The sequence below is a fragment of the Pholis gunnellus genome (assembly GCF_910591455.1).
Source record: "Pholis gunnellus genome assembly, chromosome: 3".
Lineage (NCBI taxonomy): Eukaryota > Metazoa > Chordata > Actinopteri > Perciformes > Pholidae > Pholis > Pholis gunnellus.
This window is the reverse complement of record NC_136529.1, coordinates 17,734,745-17,757,429: the sequence shown is the minus strand read 5'-3', so window position 1 is coordinate 17,757,429 and position 22,685 is coordinate 17,734,745.

The window sequence follows — 22,685 nt, the reverse complement described above, 5'->3', positions numbered from 1 at the left end:
AGAAAGTTCCAATCAATAAATGTGCCCTGACCTCTCAGGCCTTGGAGAGGTTTTTATCTTGGCCTCAATGATGGGCAAACACACAAATATGCACACAGAAGGGCTTCTATGTCCGCACACGCACACACTATCACACACTCAAACAACTGGCCCCCAACCCTGAGACACAAGTTAGAGTGTGTTAGATTTCTCCAGACCTTAAGAAAGGAGCATTGTGTATGTAGTGTATACAGTGTGCTTGGCAGCTAAATGTTTCTGAAAATGTATTGTATATACATCATGATTTATTAAAACATCTCTATAAAGGTGCACTCAGGCTGGTGGGTGTACTTGAGCCGTGATCAAGCTAACGCTTACAAATACACAAAAGCTTTGTTCACATACAGGGTCAGCAGCGAGTGCTGTGAAATGTATGTTTTTCCTTTCTCGCCTTTGTCTTAAATTGTGAATTTGTTATGTAAGACTGAACCAAAAAAACCAGCACCCCAAGAATCCAAGGTTTCGTTATTGTGTTGGTTAATTTGTTGATCAAAGGAATTTGGAATCAAATCATAGTGATTACGTAAAATTATACAGATAAATACAGAAACATAAACCTTCAGGAGAAACAAATGAGGGTACTGAGTTCAACAAGTGTGCCAACCTGCTGCCAAACCCTGATCAGAAACCAAACTGTTCTTTTGAGCATGTCTGAGCACGATCTCTTAATGATGGTTTTTATTGCAGTGCTACGGTCGAGGTAACTAGCGTGTGTATTAAGACGTAAAATAGGAAGAGCTCAAAAGCAAGAGTGGCGCCGTTGCGGTGAGCAAGCGTTCCCAAGTGCCTTTTTTTCAGGGAGCAACAAAAGTGCAACCATAGCGCAACCATAGCGCAACCAGAGCGCAACCAGAGAGCAACCAGAGCGCAACCAGAGCGCAACCAGAGCGCAACCAGAGCGCAACCAGAGAGCAACCAGAGAGCAACCAGAGCGCAACCAGAGCGCAACCAGAGCGCAACCAGAGCGCAACCAGAGCGCAACCAGAGAGCAACCAGAGAGCAACCAGAGCGCAACCAGAGCGCAACCAGAGCGCAACCAGAGCGCAACCAGAGAGCAACCAGAGCGCAACCAGGGCGCGATTTTATGCAGATTTTGGCGGTCCCTGTGGACGAAAGATGTAGTGTAGAGCTGGTTGTGCTGCTGTGGAGAGAATGCGATAGGATAGGGCCAGCCAGCCCATCCATTGAGAAGTGTACAAATATTACAATTCATTATGAAATTGTGGCGGGACAAAATTGACTTTGGTAGGCTGCCACAGTCTAGGTAATTAATGGGATACACTGCTTATGGCTATTGCAACATATGTGTCTCCAGTGCATAGATATCTATATGTATGTGCTTCTCTCTCAGCTTGTTTTGGACTATAATTGCGTCTATTGTTGTTTTTCTTAAAGCAATGTTATCGGTGGGGGGATTTAAATAAGGGCCAACCCTAGAACTCTTTAACAATCCTGAAGACAGTCGAGAAAAAGTGGTTCAGAGCAATGACACTAGATTTGAGGTTTGTCTTTGCCGGGGCAAAAATACTTCAGCAAAACTGCTATCCCAACATCGTACCAACAACACTGAAGAAAGCTGAAAGTGGAGCTACGAACAGTCGCCCACTTTTCTACAACAACAGATCTGTGATCAAGGTCAGTTTATAACGTTTATACAACAATCTTCAAATATTTTGTTTTGAATAGGAAGCAAAAAGTTGTATGCATGTCTATTCATCAATTTATTTTTATGGTCTTTTATTTTACTACAGTTGCAGTTTGCGTAACAACATTTTGTAACATTCTGCAACAGTTTATGCATTCTGATTCCTTCACAGAGTGTAACATGTTGTTGGGCTAAGCAAATCAAAGCCTTCAGCATACAGGAGGACATTAAAATGTGTTGTAGTGTTTGAACTGACAGTAGAATAGATCTGTAAAGGCCTGGTCATGCCAACAAAACAAAACAAAAGTGATGTACTATGACACAGCTGGAACTTCTGTCTGGGGACATAACGCCCCTCAGTATAAATACTGGAACAAAGTTTAAATGATTGAACAGTTGCTGTAATCAAATGTTGTGGGGGAGCATTAAGAGAGACGGCGGAGTACAGTACAACATACATCCCATGGTGAACTACATCATTTTAAAGTGTCTTTTTTCTATTCTATGCATGAAATAATAGAAATGCCGCTTGTACATGGATTCAATTGTACTATCTATGTTCTCTACAGCGCCTCATCTAAGCCCACTAATGATGAAAAGCACCATACCAGCTGAGATCTTTTGAGAGCAAATCAGAGTTGAAAATTATTTTTTAAATGATTTTTCATCAAGTCCACTGTAACCCCTCGCGCCTCACCTCATCTTGGCCCAGAGAGCTCTCCACTGGAGTAGATTGTGTGACGTCCATACGCGCCTCCGTCAATCTACAGACGCCTGGCCTTGAAGTCAGTGTCCATTTGGCACTGCGTCCACACTAATGGATTTGTAAACAGGACCAACATGTCCACGCACACCTCTACACACACGCACACGATTTCTCTGTTTCCCCACTCGCTCACTCCCACACCTGTGTCCAGATGATTACGGGGCCACAAGGTGCCCTCTGACTCCATCAGCACAAAGGTAATCCTGTCACTCCAGAGAATAATCACCAGGCCTTTTTCTGCTTTCTTACTCAAACATAATTCTCCCCATTTGGCATTTTGACATCATATCTTCAGTCTTCTCCTCAGTCACCCCGACCACAGTTTTCTTTCTCTCCACCTGCCCAAAACATGGCCATAATAACTTTATTTTATTTTTTCTCCCTCGCTCCAATGCACAACATTCAACCCTTACCTCTCTATTCTCTTTTTAATGTCTTTTTTTGTCCTCCTCTGCCTTTCTTCTTTCTTTTTTTCCTGACTTCCAAGGTCAGACAGGACAAACAATGCCACTGGTGTCTGTCTGAATGCGGCTCGCTACCCACCGCCACCTCCGCGGTTGCCCTGGCAACACACTAACCATTAATTTTCAATTAAAGCAGACAAAGAGATGACAGCTCAGGGTCCATGGAAGATGTCAAGAAGCAGTATTAATATACGACAAGTGAGCATAATTGTGTGTCCATTTTCCTCAGCTCTCATCTATGCTATCAGTGAAATGTGAAAGCGGCAGATAATTTGAGGGTGTGGGAGACGCCGGCCACTGTTTTCTTTTAACCAAGATGCCTCTGATGTATCCCTCTGAGAAATTTGGCATTCATCATTACCTTTATGAATATTTTGTCAGGGATGTTATTATTTTCATTATCACTCTATCACAAAGATGTTATTTCACTTGCAATTCAAATACTGACACACACACACGCACACACGCCGACGCCGACACACACGCTCACACCTGTAAGCTGAATGTTGTACGAGGACACAGCGCTGACTGTATTTCATAGGTTATTTGATTTTCATTATCCATCCATTACGACGAGACCTCCAACTCATGCAAATGTGCGAGCAGCTCTTCATCTCTTTGTCTGGTTCTGCAGAACCAATAGTGTACGCATGAATGCACAGACACAAGTTCACACACAAACACGTACTAATACACTTATGCGCACACATGCAAGGCCAATGCAGACCTCAAACTTCACACGGAGTGGCGGAGCCTTGGAGAGTACAGAGAAAAACACGAACGACAAATAAGAATTCGGCCTTACAAAATATGGGGAACATTTTTTAGCAGTGATAAAGTGAGTAAGGCAGAGATAGCTAGTGGCACAGGTGAAAAACAAGTATTTGAGGGGAAACAAACAAAAACAATAAAGAATATATACATCAAATAGTATATGAAGTGGAGTGGGGACAAAATGAGATAAAAAAGTGAATAAACAATTGCACACTTAAACATGTTTTTAAGCTATAAACTACCAAATTTATAAAAATCTGCATTTCATGGTTGAAAGGGGCTCGAAACGCCATCTACTTTTTAAAATCAGCCCTAATCTTGCCAGGCCAATTTTGAGATACAGCCAACCGTTTGGGAATAATCTACGCTCCAGAGACACAGGCGCTAGGGTTTGCGCTGGATGAATTTGAGCTGCTTCAGCCGCGACGGTCCGTCTCCGAAGCTGGCACAGTCTCTCCCCCTGCGAAGTGGTCTTCCAGCAGACGGGAGTGAGGCACAGGGACCGTGGGGTTGTGTAATTCATGTGTAATTTGTGGCCTGATAAACAGTAAATTCATCAAATTCACAAGGCATATCGCTATTTTCCAAGCTGTCATAAATAACATTTTTTTTTGCATTTTACCCAAATTATGTAATATGCAGATTTAGGCTCAGACCTGAGGGTTGAAGTCCCACTTTAACTAATGTTGATGTGTCCTTAGCCTCCACTGACGTGTAATGTCTTTACCTGAGTAAAGGCCTGCAGGGTTTACCTGTTTCTCACACAAACCACAAACACATGCTTGTGAAACAAATCACAATATCTGAACAAGCCACCACCTTGGAACTGGTTCATAGTATGTGTGTGTGTGTGTGTGTGTGTGTGTGTGTGTGTGTGTGTGTGTGTGTGTGGTACAAACAGGTTGCAGAGGAAGTGTGTCTGCCATAGCAGGGTTGAGTAACCTGTCATGCCAGGCAAGATAAGTTCCAGTGTCGATGCTTTGTAACATAAGGTAAACCAGTGTGTAATGGAGGCTTTGTTGATTGTTTTGTGTGTGTGTGTGTGTGTGTGTGTGTCTGGTGTAAGTGTGTGGGCGTTTAAGTCTACGTGAGGAAAGTATATTTGGAGATACGGTGAAAACGAAAGTCTGCCGATAGGAGAAGAAAATGATTTATGAAGAGAAATGAATGTGTTGAAGCTCGTTGGCCAGATCTCTGTAAGAACTGATCTTGTTTTATTTCTCCCACAATCACTCTCTCGTTCACACACTGTCTCCCCACCACCTCTTTCTGTCCTCCCATAACAAAACCCCGCCTTCGTCCTCACTCACCCCCACTTTTCTCTCATCCCCAACTGTCTTTCTGTCCCCCCTCCCTCCCTCCCCCCCCCTCTCTCTCTCTCTGCCCACTGGTGAGTGTGCCCCTAAATCACACGGTCCCTAAACTGCCCCATAAAAGATGGCAGGCTCTCCCCTGCCTCCCCCACCCACCCCACCCCCCTCTCCCCCTCTCCTCCCCTCTGTCTCCACACATTACTGCTTTAATTAAGGTAATTACTTTCAGAGTAGTACTAATCGGATCCTCTTCTCTCCTGGCGCACACGTACAGTACACTCACGCACGCACAAACACACACACACATCAGCAAGAACACATTTTACTCATGCACACTTCAGTACCTTGGCGTTGTATATATACATTCATACATATTCCATAGCCAGTGTAAACTAAACCCTGACCTAATTTTAAAGTCTAGAGCTGGAATATGCTTGTCTCCACACCTGTGATAAGTAGAACACATCAGTAATAAAATGTTCAAGTGTAGATGAAAACCAAGCAGAAGTGCCAACCTCCAGGTCTGCTGATCCACTGCACTCCTTCTTAAATACTATGAATTATTAAACACCTATTAGCTACTTCGTACTGTACGTCTAATTAAACTAAACCATTCCTTTAGTATAATATTATTTGACTCGCATGCTGTAAGAGCTCTCCCTTTTTTTTCCCCAGCCATCAGACATTGTCACTGCAACAGAAGCCTTTTGTGTGTTGTGTGTTTCACAGAAGATTTTGGTTGTGGAACCAGCTGAAGTCTGGTAATGTAATCATGCAGAACAAAACACTACATCAAAACGCTGCTCATTTTGATGAAAGAAATAACAATAATTTGAGAAGCAGTGATTGCTTCGCTTGTCATTAGACACTGGTTGATAGCCTAACTAATGTTCTGACAGCTTCATCAAAGAAAGAGATCAGATTCTACAAACTAAACCCGCTTGGGATATTTGTGTTTTTTGCTGCGTCAACAACAGACATGAAATATTATTCATTGAGAGTCTGAGGTGTCATTCATGGTCTAACTGTTACAATGTGAGCATGTGTCAGGTTAAGGAAAGTATTTGTTGTCCACGAATAATGAAGAAGAACTGAGAGGAATGCATTTCCAAATAACTGCAAAAAATAATAATAATAACTGAAATTTTCAAGCACCGGATCTTGGTCACGTTTAAGTCGGAATGACAGTCTTATGGGAGAGGGAGGCCTCTGCTATCGACCTCAGCACGTAGTGAACGCGTACAGGTTCATAGATCCACATGTTTTGCTTCAGGCATCTTTTTTTCCCACTGATGGAAGAGGAAGCAGACACCAACTGGCTGCTAAGTTTAATTCAGTCACATCTGTGGATGTACAACTGGCCTGTCACAGGAGACTCGAGAGTCCTCTCCTTCCGCCACCATCCCCCCTCTCTTCTTCCCCCAAAGGCACCTTGACTGATAATGAGAGCGAGAATGCAGGTACGGCTCAGACTCAGGGGGGTTTCAATTAACGCCCTGCAGATTAATAAAGAGTAATAAGGTGCCCTGCGTTTATGTGTGCGTGTGTGCATGTGCTCATGTGTATGTGTGTCCGCGTGTGTGGTGCAGAGACCCCTGTCGCTCAGCGTGGTGCAGAGAACGGGAAGGGCTGTGAAAAAGCAGTGGCACACTGTGGCGAGGAAGGCCCTCAGAGCACAGCTCTGATTGGGTATTTGCCCAAGGATTTTTAATTGGTCATCTGCTTCGTGTCACCACAGTGTGATTAACAGCAGGAGATCTCAGGGTCATTGTAGTTGTATGTGCAAAAAGCACCTAAAACAGAGGCAAACGGAAGCCGAAATCTTCAGAAATTATAGAAAAACAAGCCTTGTTGCATTTCAATAAAGTCATAATCCTGAAGATCAAACCGCAATTTTAGACGGTCGGCATTTTCTCAGCAATAGCCCTTCAAGTATTTACATTCAATAATTACCTCTCTATTGAGTAGTTTTCATTGTTATTGGCGGGGTCTGCCATTTGCGCTGGTTTCAAATTGCCTACTTAAGGATGCGGGAATGATGCATGCATGTAATCCAGCGTTACTGTTTCTAATTTTTTCTCATTGATGTCAGCCTCTTTATTTACTGTTCGCTCTTCCGTATCAGAGCTGTATTAAGTTACTGCTAATGCAAACCAAACGTTCCTCATACTGCAGCTTCACATTAAAAGCATTAAATTGGTGAAAACACAGGGTTTTTTCTTTCTCTCTTTTGAAGCAGTTTCAGGACACACAATGCATTTGTCACAGATTTTAGAGCTGACGCGATGGTTCATCCAAAAATGCATCTGCACAACTAAAAAAGTGTCATAATATTTGAAAGCGGTTGATTTTAGATATTACAAGAATTAACAGAACAAGGAGCGGCAAGTTGTAGGTGAGAGGCTGCACACCTGCAACTCAGCAAAGTAACCACCATTGTTTTGTTTTGGCTGCACTGTGATAAGGATTCCAGGCTACTGCTGTATTTCTAACAAAGTAGTTGCTCAAGGAGTGTTTACTGCCCCAAGAATTCTGGGACTTTTAGTATTACTGTAAGCTGCACTTTGCAGTCACCACCAATGACCATGAGAATTTAAACATTGAGCTTTCCATCTCCTTTTGTGTAAATATAAAGAAACTAACACACATTGAATCATATTGTTGAAGATGCGTACATTTTTTGAAAATAAAAAATATCTGACTTTCATGCAGTGCTTCATATGCTTAAATTCTTAAATGAACAGAATTGTGTTTGTAATGTTCAAAGCATCAAAAAAATTACATTTGAGAAAACAGCACTGTGAATAACCCACCGAACAGTACAGAGACAAGGTTTTTTGGAAGATGCATTGCTGCTGACCTTGACACCTCCTTTGTATTGTGGTGGTGGTTAACATTATCTAGATACCACGGTAAAAAAATAAAAAATAAACTCTGTATGGCTCAACACTATTAGGGAAATATGTTTTTCTTGTAATCAGTGTGAACTGACCCTTCAAGTAGAGAGGCCTGTCTGAGTGCAGGGTTATGATGTTTGTCTGCTGACACTCCCTGTTGCATTTCCCATGGTGCCTCACTGAGCCTAAATAAACATGCACGCAAACAAACCCAAACACACCCTGGTGCCTGTCACTAAAACTATTTGCTATATGTGTTCAGAGTTGATTAATCTGAGCTCAACTACTTAGTCTCACACTGACTGCAGCCTCTGCTTACCGTCTCTCTCTCTCTCTCTCTCTCTCTCTCTCTCTCTCTCTCTCTCTCTCTCTCTCTCTCTCTCTCTCTCTCTACAGTACAGTAAAGGAATGCACCTACAGTATCAACCCTCCATGGCCGTGATCCACTTGACTTACACAGGCTAAAAGTTAAGACACTATCGCTCTTTTCAGCATTTTCGTAATCCCTTATTGTGTTTGTGGTGTTTGCAAAAGCAAATTTGCAGGTTTCATTCATTCACTGTTCACCTATAGATTGACTATGCACCGTCAAACCAGGAAGCTTTTGTCTCAGCCACGTAGCATGCCCTGAATATCTCAAGCGTGCAGGATAAATATTTACCTTAGCGAGAAATGGATGTGAGGTATGTTGTTACTGGTGAGGGGGAAGAGAGGGCATTTGTTGTATTTACTGTATTTGTCTGGGTGTGGGCATCTGTGTGTGTGTGTGTGTGTGTGTGTAGTTCCGAGAAACTGTATACACAGTTTGCAGGCCTCAGATCTGAAGCCCAGATAGCACCTGACGTGTGGTGTGTGCGTGAGAAGGGCTTGTCTGTGTATGACTGTGGCGTGTTCTAACCTTGATTTATGGTGTTGTGTGTTTTTTTGCTCTCCTGTATGCCTGTGAGTGAGTGTTAGGGGTGAAAAGGACGCTTTCAGGTACCCTGCGGCTCTTACATGTATGTGAAAACAAAGTCCCGGGCCCCTGGGACAAGCAGCTGCAAGAATGATTGAGTGACACATGGCTCCACCCTGATGCATTTCACACTGGCACATATATATATAGGAATGAGGAATGTATCGTGTGCCGTTTAAATGTCAACAAATGCCGTAAAGCATTTGAACAAGAAAAGCTCTGAGGAAGATTAAAATAATAAAGCGTGGCGCGGTGCAGATGCATGCAGACAGCACCTGACCCACAGGCAGACAGTTGGAAACTAGTCAGTCAAACGGAGACCAGATTACCGAGCCTCTGCTTAGGAGACGTCTAAATCCTCACACTCATAGAAATGTAGAAGAGCAAGAAAGACAGTCGTAGACAGGGAAAAAAATGGAACAATTGTGGAAGAACAGAAGATGTGACAACACGGAGGAGAAAGCATGATAGGCCAGAGTGTGGAGGAGAGCGAATCAATCTCAAGGGTCTGTTGATTAGACATTCCGCAGCCTTCTCCATCTTCGTTAGGCTTTAATTAATTCATAATACTGAAACAAATTACCTTTGCATGGATGAAAATTACACCTAAATGTGGCGTGGCAGTTTGGCATTTGGTGATTAAATTATCTCTGGAGATTGTGGGAGTTTGATAGAGCAGCGTCGTCTTGATGGAGTCGTGTAACATTATTACGTTTGAAATAACAATCTTCTTATTTCCTACGTGGGGCCATTTGTAACAGAGAGGAGGAGAGACACAGAGAGGAAAGGAGCCTGGCCCTTAAAACAACACAGAGAATGTATTGTGTCTTTCTACAAAGTCTGTCATATTTAAACTTGTTAGCTTTAGATAATAAGGAAAACCTTTTATTTCACTTTTTAAAGAGGCTGAATAAATGTTTTTTTTTTTTTTAATCCACTTTTCACTGAAAACTGACTTATCACACAGAAAGAGTAGATAGTGCCCCATCAAACTCAAAATGTGTGCTTTTATCAAACCCAACTCATTGGCTTTGTTCACCAGACCACCAGTGAGGGGAACTCTCCACAGACAAAGAAATATAATAATAGAAAAATACATACAATAAGAATACTTCTTCACGACAATACAATAAAACAGCCTTGCAGCTAAGAAGAAAGCAGGAGAGCTCAGCGCTGAAGAATGATAACAGAGTTAAGGAACAGAATGGCCAGGAGACTTTTCTTCTCTTTTTATAGGTTATAGATTATGGTAAGCAGATAGCCGCGCCGCTTTATCTTTGTCTGAGCTACTCTGTTGCTACTCGAGTTGGAAGCTTAAAAGAAGAAACGCAACAGCTCCTGTATAGTCTCATCCTACCTTTGTCCAGGCCTGGATGCCAAGAAAACGATGGTTATCATGTGTAGATGCAGCCGATGCAACATTACATCTGTGCTGTCAAGACAAAATGTCCACCCGTGAGATAGGTCACCTTTTCAATGAATAAAGCTTTTATATACAAGATGAAGTACCGTATGTGAGACAGTGACATAATCAGTGACAGGTAAAAAAAAAAGTTCATTTCTGATATATAAATGTATTTGTGATTATAATGATGACGGTGTTACTTCAGACTCTAGGATTCAGTCACTTTCATTGAACAGGGATTATTCAAAACATAGAAGAGCAGCAGGTTTGTTATTCTGTAATATTTGGCTTTTGTTTTGTTTGACTTGGCTACTGTAACATCATATATAATGTATGTTGAAATCTAATCTGACCCTCTTTCACTCCCGCAACCAATCCTTCCAGTTTCTGCCATCAGGTTGATGCTACAGAGTCCCACTCACCTGGAAAAACATCCACGAAAAAATCTTTTTGTCCCTCTGAACAAATGAAAACAGGCTCTGTACCCTGACCTGTTAACACTGTTCCTGTCGATTGTATTGTCTTTGTTAACCCAAGTTTGAACAGTTTTAGTCCTACTTTACATGTGTTTTTAAATATGTTTTAAATGTGCATTGTTTGTTTGATGTTGAGCCCTGCCAACAGATAGTTCATGTTGCTTTGTGACAGACAATAAAGAAAAGAGAAAAGTATATTTTAGCGTCACCGAGCTCACCAGCTTTGATGTAAGGCAGCAGTTACAGTCAAGCCCCAAAGTTGAGCAAACAGCGCAATTGAGTAAATCACATTGCAGCACACAAACAGAACAGTAAGCGGTTTGCTCACATACTGTGTGTGTGTCTGTGTGTGTGTGTGTGTTTGTGCACAATATCTTGTTTGCTCTCTCACTAAAGGCATTGTAGAGAAAAACCTCCACCGCAGGCAATAGGAGCCTCCGTGTCAATTATCCTGCCCTGAACCTGCGATCTCCTCTCTTTTCTCCCTCTCTCCTCCCTGTCTCCCATCATCCTCAGCTCCTCTAATAGGCCCTCTCTCAGGATGATGAGAGGACATGCTCCCCTCTGATGGCAGCGCAACACAGCTCACAATGCTCTGTGTCAGGGCAAGATTAAGACGGGGCAAAGGGAAAAACATTCCCATCAGACGTGGAGGGCTCTGTGTGTGCGTGTGTGCGTGTGCGCACTGACAGGTATTAGACTATCAGGTATTGTTGCTTCCTCAAAGAGAACATGCCAAACACGGGGGTGAGATACTAATAAACACAGACATGAATACAACCCTTTTTACTACAAAGCGAGCACGCACACACAGGAAGGATGAGCAGAGGAAGCGAGGGAGCACAGGAGAGAGAGAGAGAGAGAGAGAGAGACATAGAAACAGAGAGAGAAAGAGGGAGAGAGATGTATAAACTGTCAACACTGTCACGGAAAATGGCCCTCAAATTAAGCCGAGCGTGTGGTTCTACAAGGGACTCTGGGAAATTGCCTTTTATCGCTTCCCAAACAATGGGCCGTCTGACAGCGTTGCGTACGATAACGCACACACACACACACGCAGACACACGCATGCACACACGTCTGACAGTGCTATGCCCGATAACTCAGCCAGCCGCTATTTACATTATTCCTCCAGCGAGCCTCCCTCTCGCCCACCCTCCCTCTGTCTTCTTCAGCGACTTTTACTGTCCTCGGCAGCCGCGCGCTTTCATGTGGTTAATATCATGCAAAATAACAGCTTCTTATTTTCCTGCTAGCCCCCCCCCCCCCCCGCATCCCATCTTTAATGGGGGCTAAGCGCTGTAAGCTGGCTGAGCGCGAGGGCCTCTTATACACACACTACTGTGGTTATCTCTGCTCTCTGTTTATCATTGTTATTATTATTAATGCTCCGCCGTAACCGCAGAGCCCAAAGACGAGAGCAGAGGAGAGGAGGGAAAGGAGAGAGGGATGAAGGGGAGGAAGAAGAAGAGACGGGGCGGCGGAGGGTGGGAGCGCTCCTGTGATGTGATGCTTGTTAAATAAACTCCTATTTACCACCGTGACAGAGAGATTATTTACAAACACGCACCATTACGCCGCCCTCTCTCTCCCCTCCTCATCTCCCCTCACCCTTCTCTCCTCCTCTGTTTCAGAGTCATCTGTTTGATGCTCCGTGAGGGCCATGCTGGTCGGAGGATTATGACTGGTGACAGTGTAATGAAATGCTCCTCTGCTCTATACTGTGTGAGGATGATAGAGGCCTGCAACATGTTGTTATCTGAGGGGATTTGTAATGCAGTGAAGTTGGGGATAATGAGGGAAGTGCTCATCAGAGCCAAAAAGCCACTGTAAACTGTAATCTCATACATGCACTATTCCAATAAAGCAATTTTTTTTGAGGCCGCCCTTTTGATTCCTCAATCGAGCTGTGCTACTCACTTAGCCAGTGGGCCAGGCACAAAGCCAAGTGCAGCCTGATTAGCGTTTCACAGGATTTTTTAAATGACATATATAAACAGATTTCTTTTCTATAAAAATATAAATGAACCATTAAATTATCTTAGAAGGTCGACTGGTTAAATGAGCAGCTTGACACAAAAGACAGACTGAGGTTATCTCAGGTAGAGTGAACGTAAATGGAAGTGTGCTGTCGAGTCTAGCTCTTCAGCGTCAAGCTGAAATTCATTTTGAAGACCTGCAGAAGCAAAGTACTGCAGCAGGTCACTGCCACAGTGGCTTTAAAAAACAATCTGCCTCCGTTTATTTTCGTGACAGAGAAGATATTTTGTCCAGGATGTCACAGATCAGCCTTGTCTATTAAAATAAAGTTATAGCAAGTAAAATACTTCAATTAGAAAACCCATTGACATTGTACTTCAATCCAGGACTTGGACTTTTCCCCATGTCCCTTCAGCTGATCAATGAGGTGTTTTTTTTTTGTCTGAACGTGGCCTTAGCTACCTGGAATTATGTGATCCTTCAGAAAATAGCTTTTATAGAGTTGCGCAGTTGTCTGACAAAACACAAGGACGCGTCAATGGCAACACCTGCGCCGCGTCATATGCTCTATCAAAACACAAAATAAGTGACCAGAGAGCCAGAGGACACGGCTGATGTATATCTGCAGGAGGCCGTCAGCCAGATCTGTGAGAAAGCCGTCAACCATTTAAAACAGCTTGTCGATCGATTGTGTCCCTAAGGTAACTAACATTACAACACAGAAGCCCACCATGAAAACACCATATCATGAACTCAGTAACTTCAATTTTTAACTCTGAAAACCCTGCGGTCGTCACACACACACACACACACACACACACACACACACACACACACACACACACACACACACACACACACACACACACAGCAAACACACACATACTGTATGTCATTACCACTTTATACAACATCCGAGATGCTCCTTTGGGAAGAAGGGGAGACTCTCGAGGGACCACGACAACGTAGATGTTCGCCTGGTAGATGAAGGTCACCGAGCTAGCACAAGTAATACCAAGCTATTGTTTACACTGTTAGCTTATGAAATGCCTTCTGAAAATTAAATTTGCAGAAATTATGTATTTGTGATTATAGTGGTGACGGTGTTACTTCAGACTCTAGGATTCAGTCACTTTCATTGAACAGGGATTATTCAAAACATAGAAGAGCAGCAGGTTTGTTATTCTGTAATATTTGGCTGTTTTATTATATCATATCTTCTGTGGTTGGTCTCCTTGTTGGTTATCAAATACTGCTCCAGCGAGGCATTTTTTAAAGAGATGGCGTAACCTTTATTAGCGAACACACACACACACACACACACACACACACACACACACACACACACACACACACACACACACACACACCACACACACTAAAAACTCTTTTAACATAACATTAATGTAGATTGGAAGTCAGTCAGTTACTTTAAATTGATTAAAGAGACAGTTATATTTGCATACATATTCATGTACATAAATGTAATTCCACATGTTGGTAGGAGTTTATTTAAACCCATAATGTTTATGTATTGCTTTGTTAAAACTAAATAAAGAAAAAAAATGAGGAACGTATTTGTAGATACTCTAGATAGACTCGCATGTAATAAAAGGTGATCGATTCCATTGTAAAAATGATTATATGAGAGTAGTAGTTGCCCGGCTAGCAATAGGCTACAGATTAGTCATGTGATAAGACCCGTGTCTTGCATCTCACACACAGTGATCCCTCGAGTCTCCTGTGGAGGAGGAGAGGTGGATGTCGGCCATTAGACCTTACTGAATATTCATCGCCCCCTTCACGCACACCCATCCGCCCATTCAGAGGATGGAGAGAGGCTCCATTGAGATGTTTCTGTTTGAAAACTCCACCCCTAACAATATGCCTCCCATCCCTCCAAACTGCTCTGATGGTCTTCTCCCTTAGGGGTCCTTTAGAGAGGATGTGTGTGTGTGTGTGTGTGTGTGCGTACGTGTGTGTGTGTGTGTGTGTGTGCGTGCATATGCATTACCTAGAAAGAGAGAGCAATACAGCCTCAAGGGCCTTTTCTTGACACTGGAGGGGATGAAATGAAGAGAGAGAAAGAGAGTGGAAGGGAGTGAAGGGAGGGGGTAAAGGGCAGCATGAGAAAAAAACTGGGTGATTGGATGATGCTGACAGTTTTATGTGACCTCCGGGGTTGTGCGGCGCACACACATACACACACACAAACGCACACTCATGCATACACACATATTACAACTGTGATACACATAAAAGCATCAGATATAATCCAAAGCACTTGCTGCTGGGAAATGCCTTTCTTGTTCACAAGAGTCAAACGTGTGTGTGTGTGTGTGTGTGTGTGTTTGTATGTTTGTGTGTGTCAGCAATAGAGATCTTGGGCTAACAGGAGTATTCACATAGCCCGTGGCTTGTAACCTACACCTTGTGTGTAACCTGACCCTCGAGGGGTGAGGTGAAAGGAGAGAAGTCTGATCTCAAAATCACTACACCCAAACCTCTGTAAAAGACACACACACACACACACACTCACACAATGGCTCATTATCTTATGCGTGTGTCACCGTGGTTTTATGAGGCTCATAGAGGTCGTATCCAAAGTATTGACAGGAAAGCCTCAAGCAGACTGGTGTATAGTTCTTTACACTTCTTTGCTCTCCTCTCCTCTCCACTCCCTCCCTCCCTCCTTACCTCCCTCCCCTGCTGAGTCCATTAAAGACCTGCAAGTTTATCAGACTTAATGTAGCGTTAGCATACAGCTTTTGCCTGTACCGCACTCTATTCTCCCTATCTCTACCACTCACTGTGCATAAACCTCACCTAATACTATCTCTGCCATTCACAGCGGATGGGCCCCGCTAACGATGCTAATTAGCAAGCGAACACAATGCACGCTTCATCTCCCCTCCCACCTGTCAGAAGTACATGCGGCACATCCTCAAAAAACCAGAGAAAATAACTTCCCTCTCTTCTCTCCCCCTCCTCCTCCCTGCCACCCTCACTCTTTTGCGTTAGCGCCGTTTTATGTTTTGTTTTGCTGAGGGAACTCCAGGAGAAACTTTGCTACCTGTGTCTTTGTGTGTGTGCGTGTGTGTGTGTGTGTGTGAGTGTGCGTGCTCCCTTCAGTGCCATTTTGTTTGATAAGAAAATGGAGAGGGGGGGGCATGGAGGGTAGAGGAGAGACACAAGAAGAGACCAAACAAACCAGGGGCATGGCAGACACGAGGAGAGGGGAAACGGAGAATATGAAAAGATCCCCTACTGTTTACAGTTGTAACCTCTGTTCTCTGCCTCGTGAGAGTCTTTGAGGACGGAAAGATTTACTGTAGAAGAGAGGAAAGAGAAGCGGGGAGAGCGAGAAACGCAACACCAAAGGTAGAGACCGCTGGCCACCTAAACCCTACACCACACCCCTGTAACCATCTTTATCCCTCGGTCCACACCTTCAGGGCATTCCTCAGTTCGCCTCTCAGATGAAAAGAGTGAATGTAGCCTTTCTGATGCTAAATAGAGTGGTGTGTTTCTGCTCCCCAGAGGATGCAGAATCCCGTTCCATCAATTCAGCCAGCTGCCCACACACACACAAGTGCTTGTTGAGTGTGTGTGCGTGGGTTAGTGTGTGTGTGTGTGTGTGTGTGCGTGTGTGTGAGTGTGTTTGAGAAGGACGTATTGTATAAGTGGTGGTTAGAATGCGACAGCAAAAGCTGCTCTCTAAAATGGTACTCATATTCTGAAGGACCTACCGGGTTTCAGTGGCGCTTGCTAACGAGGCATTCATACTGATCCATTACAGAGTACCACATGCACGCACACACACAATATTAAACCCACCCATGAATGATGTCCTTATAGCAACACCAATGCACAAACTTCATCTAATGTACGCTAAATCCAAACAATGCCACATGCTGTCATAGTTAGCATGCTTTACTGATTTGAGGCATTTTGAAACATTAGCAATAACGGAAAAACAGAATTTAAAACACAACTGACCAATACAAATTAGAACTGCTACATATATGAAGTATTTCCATAAAAGTGTGACTTTTAGATGCTGAGCATGTGATCTGTCCAGAGAGGCAATTGCTTAAAATCTTTCTTTCTTTGAGAACACTCATTTACTGACTCACTCATCGGCCACTCTGCCCCCGGTGGCCAATAGGAGGCATCGTAATGTGTGCCGACATCACAGTGAACCACTAACACGTGGTTGCTACTTCTCTGAAATACTGCTGAACTATGTAGGGCGTCTTACCTCTTATTCTTCCTTTAACAAAAATAAAAACCTTCAAGTCAGTTTATATTAAGTTCTGAGGACTTCTGGTTTGTCAGTTGCTTTCTATCTTCCGTGAAAGATATTCAACCGCAAGGACAAGTGGATTATTAAAGGAGTCCTTCAGAACTACAGGAAGTCAAAGGTAGCACTTTTTCACATTTTTCTATAGTATTAACCTTGTGCTGCCATGCCCATTCTCTTCCTTCCGGCTTGAACACAATTGTATCTGTATGTATGTGTATGTGTATTGTATATGTTTGCCCCTATACTGTGGTGATCCAATGGTTTTAAAGTACCACATCCAACAGCCACCAGTGACTGAGAGGACGACATATACAAATGGTCTGAAATCACTTCTGATGACATTTTAAATGAATTAGTCTTTTTTCTTTCTAATTACTTTGTAGTGTCTCTTGGTGCGCCGCTATGAGGAACTACAAAAGTACCACAGCATATCAGTACACCCGATGGTCGGACTTGTAAACACTGTTTTTTGGCAAGTAGAGGATGATGAAGCTGGTAACACTGACCGCTGCATTGTTACTACTACAGCTTCTTATAACCTGCACTCTTTCCTGGTAGGTTACTTTTTCATCATGAACAAAAATATTTGACTTCGCTGTTCTCATAGTATCATAATCCTTAAGTCTCTGTGTAATGTCTCATTATTAGCACACCCCCAGCAATGCAGACCCTTGCATTGTTTTAACGAGTTGTTGAGTTTGAACACCCGCTAACTGGTCGGGGGTCTCATGACATGACCGACAGTGCTATCCGAGACTCATCCCACCCAAGACACAAATATGTGCTGAAATGACTCATCTGGGAAAGCGTTAGATTGAAGAGCTAATGATCCATGCTACGATTTTGGGTTTTGGCAGCAAATGTGGAAGCCGGCCAGTATCAGACATCCAACCGCCTCACACCCGCGCTTAAACACAACACCCGCATTCATACAGACACAAAGCATTGATAAATGATGCACCGAATGTTTCCCTTCAGATTTCTCCAGTGATTTGCAGTCCAAAGTGAACAGAAGCTAGTAGTAAGGGCCCTTTAGTTGTGGCTTTTGAACGTGGATTGAGCACTATGTGACTGTTGTGATCAAACCATAAACAAAATGTACATTTCCACTTTTCATGGTCAAGTAAATGTGCATACATATGTAGTCACAGTATTGTCTCGGGTTGAATTTGAACAGTTGAACAATGTATTCAATTTATACAATTTCACTGTTACAGTTTGATGTATGATCCAATATCCCACTCCTTACCTCACACAGTAAATGGCAACCCTCTAACTGAGTGTAAGCAATAGTAGGTGTACTTCATTCAGATCATTCACATAATATGCAACTTAGGTTTGGTAAAATAATCCTTTAAACCACCAGTAGCTACGCATCAGATGTATAGTAAAACACAAGGAACACACAGGACACTGCGTGCAAATCAGTGCAACACAAACATGAACATCTGATTTTCGACCAACCATTTGACAATGGATAACCTCAAAAAACGGCCCAGTAATAATACATCGGCATCAGTGATATCAAACAGACTGTGCTTTTTGTGTGTACTGTATTAGAAAACTGCAGAGAAGACAAAACAACATTAAACATTGTTGAGCATTTGTGTGCTGCAGCCGTTGTTATTCACACTGAATATTGAGAAGGACAAATGAGCTTTCTTTCAGGTTTGGCAGAGATCTATCCTCCAACTCTGCAATGTTACGCTGCTGGTTTGAGGGATTTGTTTCCCTAGTTTGTACGTGTCGCCGTCAACTATTAAATCAATATACAAGTGAATACATAATGTATTGAAAGTGTTAACTGTAATTAAACATTTGCCATCAGTGACACTGTAGATTTACTGCTGGAGTTACAATCACACACTGCAAATCAAACGCTACATGAGTGAACATTGCTCAGCACTTGGCAAACTTCATACATTTTATATACATCTACCTGACCAACGACAAGAACATGCAAAAAATAGTTTGGGCTAATTGGGCTAACAGTATGGAATGCACATAGAAGATCCTGGAGCTGGTCACCCTAGTAATGGTTGCAAGCGGGAAAAATGGGAGAATACTCCAGGAAGGTTGTCTGGTAGCAGTGTCTGAAAATACACCTTAAATGTATGAAATGTAGCTCGACTTTAACCATCAATCCCAAAATGTTAAACCTGTCCTGACTTGTCTCTGGCTTGCAATCACTCACAATCGAGCTTGAGCAGCTGACGCTGTTCCTTAGGCACAAAGCAGAATGCAGAGCGAAAGCTGGCTAAAATAAACACAGAATTAAATTGCAGTAATGTACATTATGTATACAGTTTGATCATTTAGTAAAATTTTTTCAAAGAAACTCCTCAAGTCATAAACAACTTTCAGAGGGTTCAATGAGACCAGCCCATTTTTAAGTTTCTAAATGCAGCGCTGCAAAATTGTTCCCCTCCTTTCATCACAAGGTCAAGTGCTTTGAGTGCAAACAATGGCTACAGCCTCACAGCAAACTCATAAAGTAGTGCTGCGCACAGATTCTCTGTCTTTGTACTTCGTTATGGCAGAGTGTGTGTTCGTGTGTGAGAGAGACTGTGCTCTTTGTGTCTGCATCTTTGTGTCTCTCTCTATCCTTTTAAGACATTGATTTCTCCTTACGACGGACAGAAGGCTCTAAAAGGGGACAAAGATGGAGTGATGAATGGCTGCTGTCCTCAAGAGGGATGCTTGTTTTCTCGTCTCTCTTTGATGAGGTCACAGACAAGACACTGGGTCAGAGGTCATGGAGCCATATAGATTGACATCAGAAAAACACAAAAAACTCACATTACTCTGTTCAATAGGTCTCCAGCTGCAATTACCTATAAATTGTTGCCACTAACCTTCTTTCAAACTCTAATTTAGTCACATACATGGTCTAACGTGCCCAGAGTACATACACGCATACATCTATATACAGAGACATGCACACGCTCATACGCATACACACACATTAGAGCAGCCTTTAAAGAAAGAAAAAGCTGGCGTCAAGCTTAGTTCCACAGCACAATGTACTGTCTTAATGTGCATAATATTGTATACTGTATATCCTAGAAATCCCCACATATGTGTGTGTGTGAGTGTGTGTGTGTGTGTGTGTGTGTGCATCTAGGGGTCAGAGGTCAGTGAGTGAGGGGCTGGGGAATGCTCATGGAGCACACAACCAAATTCCAGCTTAACAAAGCTCTATCTGTGTTTTCTACGCTTTGGGACACACTGAAAGGTGAAAACATTGGCCTCTGTCTGGATGACTGCATGTCGGATGCATGTTCCTCTCTCCCTTTTTCTTTTAGAAATGTTTCTAGGCATACGGTTGTTCAAGAGTTCTCTCCTCGTTCACTGGAGAGAAGTATTTAAATGTTGTCGTCTTTACTGAATCAACCTTTTCCCGTTTTTCCGACCACCTCAGTCTATGTGTCTGCCCCACTGCAAGCTTGTTAGGGCAGCAGGGTGTTTATGAGCTTGGCCACTGTGTCTGTGTCTGCATGCATTCATGTCTGCATGTGTGTGCGGTGTGTTTGAGTGTGAAGTGTTTGGGTGCATGTGTGTGTGTGTGTGTGTGTGTGTGTGTGTGTGTGTGTGTGTGTGCTTGGCCTTGCTGTGGAACGCAGAGGTCAAGAAGAGCTGACCTCTCCTGAGGCCTGAATCTGATGAGAAGGGGGAGGAGAGAGGTGAGACACTCAAACAAACACACACACACACACACACACAAACAAACATTAAAAGAGTTTATATTTTTGTTGTTAAAGCCATCGTTTCTATTGGTTGCGACAACATTTTGCTCATCAGGTTAATTAGTGTAGATACAGAGTCCCAGTGTACTTATGGTAATTATACTGATGAGCAGCAGTCAGACAGGTTGTTTAACAACAGCGTTATGTATTTTGGAAATTCCCTTCTTAAAAAAATTACCCACGCTATCCGCCGATATCATCTCTGTTCTTAACATCCAAATGAGCTTTTTGAATAACAGTTATAAATGGGGAATTATTTTTCAAAAATGTGTCCAACCTGTTGTTGTTGGACATGATTTAAAGCTGTGTCAGGAGGTGATCACAAGATATCTCCAGATCTCAGCCAAAGGAAATTAAAATATTGTCATAACTGATAGGACCGAAGGCCAGACTACCAAAATAAGACAAAAAAAAACACCAAACACATTGAATCATGCAACACTTACAGACATGTTATGCACGCACACACACACACACACACACACACACACACACACACACACACACACACAGAAGCACAGTCACACCTGCTCTCCCCTTCTTCTTCCCGTTATAGAACTGCTTTTATTCTCTTAGTCTTACATATTTTCTGCCCCCTCTGCTCCCCTACACTCTTTGTCTTTCAGACTAAACAAATGTAACTTGGCTGGGAAACAGCTCTGAATCCAGATGCTGTGTCTCTCTCACTCCCTCATCCTTCATTACCCCCACCCCCTTCCATGACCTTTGCCCCGCCACCCTCCCACCCTCTCTGGCACACTAGGAGTGCTGCAGCACCTCTCCCCTCGCTCATTCAACAACACTCATTCACCCCCTCCCCGCCATGAAAGCTGAGAGTTGCTCTTCTTTTCTGGTCAATACACTCTTCTCTTTTAGGGGCTGGCCATTGCTTAACCACTGCACAATTTTGATGACTCTGTTGTCCCTACTTTTACAAAACCTCTGGAAAAGAAAGCAGGACACTGGATGAGGGAGTAACCTAAGCTAAGACGGACTCTATCAGTCCTCACATACATACTGTACTGTGCACACATGCAGGTTTAGTGATGACAGAGCCCACCATGAGGATCGATGTGAGGGATCTAACGTTAGTTTCTGACTGGGAAGTGGGGCTTTTCAAACAGGAGTAGGCCCACCACAGGACAGAGAGAGAGAGAGAGAGACACACACACGCTGCAGACAGACAGACAGACATAGAGAGAAAACTTTTAAGCCCTGTGGTTATATTTCCCTGGAGCCTACCCCAGCTTTACAACTCCATTAACTGCTCTAGTGCAGATTTTAGCCCGCTTCGGCCCAGATTTGTTCTGAAATAAATCTGAAAAGGAGGAAAGGAAAGTCCAAAATGTGGGTCCCTGAGCACCTTTGGTATAATTCCTTCCACTGGCCAAATTGAGGGAGCTAAATATTAGTACGACTATATGTCGTACTAATATTTCTCCCAACATGCAAAGCAGGGCCACCCCAAGACGCAGGACTGCCCGACTGACCTTCCCATTTAAGACCTTACTTCTTCCTCTTCTTCCACTCCTTGAATGTCGCACCAGCAGCTTGTGTGTATAGTTTCTGTGAGTGTGTAGTGTGTGAGTGTAGTGTGTGTGTTTGTGTGTGTGTGTGTGTGTGTGTGTGTGTGTGTGTGAGCATGTGTGCGTGCGTGCGTGTAGGGGTCTCCAGTGATTCCCTGAACCCTGCAGCCAGTCTCATTTCAGCGCTTTTCTAAACATCACCTTTCAAAGCTCATTCCCGAATAAAAGACAACATGGAAAGAAAAACAGGACAGCAGCAGAAAAAGGAGGAAATGTTATTTAAAAGGTACCAGACCGCAGCATTTTCCACTGATATTATATACTCCCTGCCCAATCCAAAATATATACGGGCCGCAGGCCAAGAATGTAAAAATAAAACACATAGACTCAACA